Source organism: Halyomorpha halys, unplaced genomic scaffold, assembly GCF_000696795.3.
Source record: "Halyomorpha halys isolate HHAL.00 unplaced genomic scaffold, Hhal_1.1 Scaffold188.1, whole genome shotgun sequence".
Lineage (NCBI taxonomy): Eukaryota > Metazoa > Arthropoda > Insecta > Hemiptera > Pentatomidae > Halyomorpha > Halyomorpha halys.
Window position 1 is genome coordinate 635797 of NW_027113381.1, and position 8115 is coordinate 643911.

At 29.4% G+C, this 8115-nt stretch overlaps 1 protein-coding gene across 5 annotated transcripts in view; it reads right to left on the reverse strand.

The window, feature by feature from the left end:
* The window catches only part of Ten-m (teneurin transmembrane protein Ten-m), a 382956-nt gene that overhangs the window by 278655 nt on the left and 96186 nt on the right, over positions 1-8115 (reverse strand). The window contains exon 1 of one of the 5 annotated variants that reach the window (XM_067050915.1): positions 2772-2875. The exons of the other annotated variants lie outside the window; for them this stretch is intronic. The gene's annotated coding sequence lies outside the window, so the exon portion shown is untranslated. Of the gene's footprint in view, positions 1-2771; positions 2876-8115 lie in introns of those variants that run through there. 5 annotated transcript variants of the gene reach the window in all.

Here is an 8115-nt window from a genome sequence, read left to right on the forward strand (position 1 = left end):
ATGGGAGCTTCCTGGGGATTTTAGTGGGGTGTGCTAAAACAACATGATTTAAATAATAAATATATGATTAAAATAATCATGTTTATGATACTCATCACATTAATTCGATGAAAGAGCAGCATTGTATCAAGGCATCGTGATAGAACTTATGCCAGTAAATCAACGTGAGATCATTTTTTTTTCTTTTTTTTTTATGATCTGGTAACATCAGCTTAGATACAGAACACCTAAAAGCTATTTTTTATTTTTTTTTTATTTCTTCCCTCACATGTTTATCGGAAAAATAGAACGTCAAAGGAACTTGTGAAGAAGAAAAATAACCCACCCTCTACCTCTAATCTTCCTTAGCCTTTCGATTTCCTGCTGCGGCACGTCGGTGGGGCACGAACCATTTTTTCGAAAACGCTACATCTCCGGTTGTTCTTCCTCAATCAGTCTTTCGATCAAGCAGTATTAAAAAAATCATGACAAGTTTTGTCATATTCAAAATTCGATTCATACAAAAATAAAATATTATCGTGATATGTTCAATATTATTTTGAACACTTTGCCCTGCATGTGTGCCTTTAAAAACACGCACACACATAATTAATATATTAAGTAGTTTTATAGCATTGTTTTTAATTGCTGAGAGCATAATTTGGACTGTCTTAGGGTAGTGTAGTATCTTAATTTGGTTCAAACATTTTCTAACAACTGGATTATAAACGACATTTGTATGATCGACCATAAAGTTTTATAGTTTTCCGCTAATTTGTTTTATTTTATTTTATTTTTAATATAACTTTCAGGTTTAGTTTGGGAAAATATATCATTTTAAGATCTAAACGTTTGCCAGAAATCCAAGACTTGGACATATGCTTGGTAAATAAAAGAAACAACAAACGCCAGTATTCACACACTTGGGTGTTCTTGTTAATTTTTCCGGCCATTTACATTCGATTTACACTATTTTGATTACTAAAAGGAACGAAATAAAAATAAATATAAATATCAGCAAATTAGGTGGTGCAAAAATGCAAATACATAGTACAACCTAACCTATAAAATTTCGTTCTAGAATTTTTATTAGACACTTGTTAATTTAATAACCCTGACATATAATGTATTTATAAATGTATATTTATGCTATGTTAAATCAACAATTAACTGTACAAGTTGATTGACAAGATTTGAAACAATGTATTTACACCCAATCGATAGAATTTTAAAATATGCAATCTTAAACAAGAGTTGATTATTAAATTCGAAGGTTGAGGAAAATTCATTATTTAATTAAAACACGAAGAGCACAAATATTTATATGTTAGCAATTAAGAAACAATACCGACTGAAAACAAATGTGTGGATGAAGCACAAGCGCCCTTTTGATTTGTGTCCAAAAACCGATACTCGACGGGTCGGACACAAATTCAGGCCAACATGTACCAGCCTATCCAAAGAACTCATCCATACACTTACGCATGCTAGAGTTATTAAATTTGTTAAAAACTAACTACAATCTATGTAATATCTCAAACCCAAAATAAAAATGTTTGTCAAATGTGCCTCTATTCAAGAAAATCCATGGTTTAAGTTATAGTATAAACTACAGGATATACTACAGTATAGATGTTACTGCATAACTTCAGTATTTGGTATGTGCTATAGTATTAACAATAGTTTGAGTTTTATATAGTAACTTTAGTAATTATTAAGAATTTTAAATTACTCATTTAAATTTTGTTCGCAATAATAAAAACACATTAATTTATTTATAGTAAGATTTAAAGCAATTTACTGTTTAATTTTAATTTATTACTATATCAGTCTGTATTTTTCAATATTGAATTATCTAATACTTTTATATTTTACTTTATCTTTTGAATATCTATGAATAACAACTGTGAAACTTTAGTATTTTTTTTTATATTATTATTCATTATATTGATTATTTAATTACTTAGTAATTAAAACATTTTATACCAGACAATTTGGCACTCAAATGCTCATTATAATTATTCTTAGGGGACTAGATGCCCCAGAATAAAATTTAATTTTCATTTACTTAAGGTAAAAATAAAAAAAACTAAATATTAATTTAAAGAATAAGAAAAGAAACATTTAAATGAAATCAAAGCATATTTGTCTGCACTTATTGCGATGAAGTATTGAAATTACGATGTATAATTGTTTATTTTGTTCTCTAAACATTGTCTAATAAAATATATTTAGCATACCCCATTTTTATATTGTAATTTTTTATTTTAAAAAAATCAATATAATAATACATTTCTTATCTACTCTATATAAAATAATTTTTAACATAAAGATAGTTTATTACTTTAGAGATGAAAATAAACAAACAGAAAAAACGTTTTTATAAATAAAAATATGGACAGGATATGTCATTTGTACTCAAAAATCACCTCCCTTGTTCTTAAAACAATGTATTTTTTTGGGTCAATTAAACCGTGGATGGAATGGATGAGAAAAACATGATTTTAAAAATGTATGTATATTAAGGGTTTGTATGAATTTAAGATGGATTAATATGACTATGTTTTTATTTTATTTTTTTTTAGTTAGAAAGACATTTGAGCAATACAGAGTATATGTACAGTTTCTTAAGAAAAAAACAAAACAACTATATCATTTATTTTCAAATAACTAATTATTTTTGAATCCGTGTTCAAGTCGATTGGAACTCCGAAATGTGCCCTTATCAGTTCTTTTTTTTTTTTTTTTTTTTCTGAAAAATGCACCAAGAAGGAAAAGTTTAAGATACTCACCACTGTTTTAATTCCTAATGCGAACTCAAGAAATGTTAAAACTACTAAAACGAGGACTATACAGTCACATAGCAAAGATGGAACTGAGAAGAGCGGCTGGGAAAAAAAACCTAAAATAAGCGGGGAGGGGAGGGTCATGATAACCAAAGGATGCTCTCCTCCCAACGTGCTGAGAATGAGGGGAAATCATTGATAATGCTCATGAAAGAACTTTCGAGGATGTCGGATACAGTTGAGATAGTCTTCACAGATAATAGCCTATTTTAAAATATGACACAACTATACGATCTAATAAAAAAAAAATACAAAGACAGAATAATACCGTTGTTTGGTGCCTTGAACTCATCGATTAAATAGGGCCGAATTTAAAGATGGGTCATATACCAAGAATTTCGCTGAGGCTCCTCACCTCCAAATTCTTTTATAGGACTATGCTCACAGAATGGACCCTACAAACCACAGCTAAGTATCGCATTGTATACCTTAAAGTACCAACGGTAGAAAAAGGTCTGTACCCAATCCGATTTATGTAACAAATATGCGTAATGCAGTTTACTAATTACATGTCTTTTGATTTCTGTTTTAGAGGGATCCGAAAAAAACAAACAATAATTTTAGCACCCCACTCCCCCAAGTACAATACTTCAGGAAACAGAGAAGGGAGGATATTTTGTAATTTTTTTCAAGAAATTAATTTTTACAATGACTATTTTAATTTTATCACGTAACAAAATAACTTGTGAATATAATTTGAGAATTTTATTTTTACGTGTATACTAATATTATAAGTGCAATAGAAAAACACTTTTGAAGTTTTGAACAGTTCAAGAGCATATTCTCCACTACCTTTCATTATTTTTACATTTTATCATTCGTTTTAAAAAATCTTTAACATTTTATTTGTTTTTTTTTTATTAAATAAGAAGAATTTAATTTTTGAGACTTGGTTCCTGAAGATAGACGGTCCAAAACGTTAGCAATACTAATAAAATTATATTGTAAAATTAATAAAATAAAGAAATTTATGTAAAAAGGCTAATTGATTCCAGAATTAGAAAGAAAAACAGACAATTAAATGATTGCCTTCAAATAAAAAAATGCACTGTTTGTTTTCCTCACTGTATTTATTCTAATCTTCCATTCATTCAAGCTTTCTCTTTGCTAGTCCATCACAAATCCTACTTAATAGATTAATTTAAAAAAAATATAGTTTATATTTAAATACAAAAAAAAAAAAAAATGAACTGTTAGAACCTATCTATACGAAAACATAAAAGACAAATACAACAAATTATGAATAAATAAAAATATAGTAATAAGTTAAAAACAAATAAATGCTAGTAAATAATAATACATAAAAACAAAACAATAAAACATTATATGGTAATTAACTGCTTTAATACCAATAAAAAAAAATGGTAGATAACGAAACAAAACGAAACTGATGACTCTTATTAGATTGAAAAGGGTGAAGGGGTTGAGAGGAGAGGCAGGGTATTTTTAAGGGATTTCCATTGCACGATTTAATGGGTGCCCTATTTTTAAATTTGTAGCCCTGAAAACGCGGTTTTAAGTCTTATTTTAGGAGAATTGAAGACTTTTTCATATCCCTTACTGATTTTAAATAATATATATTTAATATTACTCGAGTTTGACCCCCAACTCAAACATTTTCTATTTCTCTTGATACAAAGATTTGTCGTCCTGTGACTACAATTAGGGCAGGTATTTATTTATTTTATTTTTTACTAAAACGATAAAAACATATTATTTAAAATCAATTAGCGAAGACGTAAAATGCTTTGATACTACTAAAAGAAGGCTGAAAATCGCGTTTTCAGGCTTCAAAATAAAAAAAAAAGTTTTAATATTTTACTAAAAAATTAAATTTTTACCGATTTAATTAAAAAAATATACCAGCACTTTTCACAGTCAAAGGGAGACATAGCTTTGAGATTGGGTGACACTTTTGTCGCCCTTGTGTAAAAAAGAATAATGTGTGAGTTTGGAGAGCCGTCACGGATCAAACTTTCCTACTACACAGTTGAATTATTTTAGCCTAGAACCGAATGGCATCTTATCTTTTGAAATGTTGTACATAGTTAATAAATCCTGTTGTAATAAATATTGTGCATGCTCCTTACAGGTACTAACCGATCTAAGGCCTGGCGATCAGTGGTACAAAAACACATTTTCAGGAAAAAATCTAAAGAAAATAAAGGGTAGAATCGTTTAGAGGGAAAGAGGGGAAGGGTCAGTTATTCGAGGGGGGCCTGTAATCTGCTTAGTATCCTACAAGGAGCTTATAGCGTTTTAAGGAATAATCTTTACAGGTCAATTTTGTTCACCTTAAAAGCAACTTACAACAGTTAAAAAAAAAAAAAAAAAAAAAAAAAAAAATATTGTGCTGTCCACGCATCACACAACATTCACTTACCAACCTACTTTGAGGAGAAGCTGAAGTATTATCATGAATGTTATATAATATAAAGCCTTCTCCTTACTATAAATTGCATAATAATATTTATAGTAATAAGAAATAAAGAAAAAAAGTATATCTCTGTGTTATTATGCACTTTCGATTAACTTTTACAATTTCATATATTAGATAGTAATATTTATAAAATATTAATCTTTTCAACGATATATTATATATAATACAAGATAGTGAAGAGGCCCAGAGGCCTATTGTATATAATTATATTGGAGTTCTGGCAGTGGCCAAATTCTCCACTCAAGTCCTGAGCGTCTGTGGCTAGCGCCCACACTTTTTCTCCACTGCCTTTTAATACCAGTGATACGGTTGAGAGAGAAACGCTGGGATGTTCGGAGAGTATCCCAGACTGAATTTAAATATAGTAAATAGGAATGATCGCGTGCAAGATATTATTTTACTTTAAATTTAATTTTTATTTATTATTTTTTATTTGTTATCATTTAATTTATATAAATTTTTACATCACTTTTAAATACGGTTTGAGTGAGCTCAATGATCCCTATAAATATAAGGTCGAATGTAATGTTACAAAACAAGATAAGAATTTTAAATCACTTTGATTTTAGGGGAAATGTTTCCGTAACATCCCAGGCATATACCTGCCTTACAGACACAATAAACGTTTCAGTTTTGAATTAGGTAATTAACAAACAAACGGACTCACACCGTTTTGTGAGACTTCGTTATTTTAACTCAGAGGACCTTTAAACGTTTATTTCTGTTTAAAACTCGGATTCGAAACATTTCACGATCGTATTACATTCCTTTTGAAATTGAAATTCTAAATTTTAATATTGTAACCAAACAAAAACATTATACGTGTCTCACTATATAATTTGAGATATATTAATAAGTATTTAATAATTATTATTAAATTTCTTGAAAAATAAATAAATTATGTTACTTTATAAGCAGGCATACAAGTAAGTGAAGTTGTAAAATGTTTAAACCAATCCTGAATAACCAATAAACATTCTCTTATTATCCATACGGGGGGTCCACCCAGCCTCATAAAGTGGGGGAAAAATCTGGCGGGTGAGCTTAAGACTAAATCACCTTCTTGCACAACCGTTGATCTAGTAACAATACTTCTTTACAAATTACACTAGACATTGGAGTTGATCCTCGAACGATTGACAGAAAATAAATCAACATTAGTCTGCTTCGAGCTAAGGATTGGAGGTGTCTTGGCCAAGAAGCTACTCAACTATATATAATACATAAAAATAATTAGATTATAAAACATGTTGAAGGATAATACAAGTGACTAATAAGTTGAGGATTTGCGCAGGAGGTTCCGCGGTCTTTTTTTTTTCTATATTACTAAGTGAATATATGTAATATCACTATCAATTAAAGTTGGTATAAAAAAATTATGTTACGGATTAGGATTTTTATTTTACCTAGAAAGAGAGAAACAATAAATAATCCGCCCTGAACTGGGTAGAATTCCTTCCTTTCTTCAGGAAAGTGGAAAATTCTTGGCTTAGGAGTTTCTAGGGTAGCCGGCGGTTTCAAAGAGCTTTGACACCAAGAGATTTTCTTCTTTCTCTGAGACTTACCTCACAAGAGAAACATTTCACAGAAGCAGGTGTAAGATTGGAAAAAAAAGATCGTTGAATTCCTCACTTTGTTCAGATTAGATACGCAATATATCGAGAGTAGGCAATATATCCCATTTATTTGTATTTGAAATTTTACCCACATTAGTGAAGGACATAAACTAATAAAAAAATATATATTCCTCGAAATATTTTTATACTACTATCATGATTACACTACAAACAAGAGTTTGGATTTTTTTTTTTTTAATGATGGTTCCATCTATCCTGGTTAAGATGTTTAATCCATACCTTGTTCTCTTCTTGTTCAATGTTCAACGGTTCCTTGGTTATAGTATTATTATACCGCATATTTTGGTTATTACTTTAACGTCATTTTAAGATACATAATCAGCTTTAAATTCATGCAGAGCTAAGACGGAATACGTTAATATAAAAAAGTGTTAAAAACATATAAAATATTTTTTTCTCGGTATTGGCAAAAACTCTTGAATACTCGTTTAATATTTCTCGACCAACTATCATCAAACAATGTTTTATTGAAATGTGTGATTTCTCTCCCTTTTTAGTCAATAGGAATCCAGATGTAAATGACATAAGTTTCTCTTGTCCCTTCTAACACGCACCCATGCCAAACTTGGAAATGTCAGAGTGGGCTAGTTTTTTTGAATCAAAGAAGTAAAAACTGACCACTCAAAATAATTTTAATTTTCATCCCACTTATTCTTCATTCTCGAGCCAACACCAAGGGGCTAATACATTTGTTAAAAAATCTCAGATATATTCGTAATAAACCTGGATACATAATTACTAATTCCCAAAGATTTCATAACCTCTTCTTCGCTTCAATGTGAACGCATTTTTTCGATCGTCTCTATGTATTAGCTATACATTACTGCACCTTGACTATACATTACTGTACATTGACTATACCGTGTTTGTAAATTAAAAATAAATAAATATTTACAGCGATTATTTGTGTTCATGATAGGAATCTATTATGAGGTAACCTAACTTCTTTGATTCAAAATACGTCTGTTACATGTTGTATGAATTACATATTCATAATTTTTGTAAGAGTGTTGTTGTAATAGTGCACGTTTTACCCAAAACATCAATTTCATTTGTTTAACTTACCACGTCATTTGCATTTTTCCATTTTAAGTGACAGTAATTTTTATATCTTCATTTTTAACTGGTTTATTTTCCACTTGGATTTTAAAGTAAGTTTTTTCACCAGCTATTTCATCTACTTAGATATTGGAAGCAAATTCGTCCTTTGTTT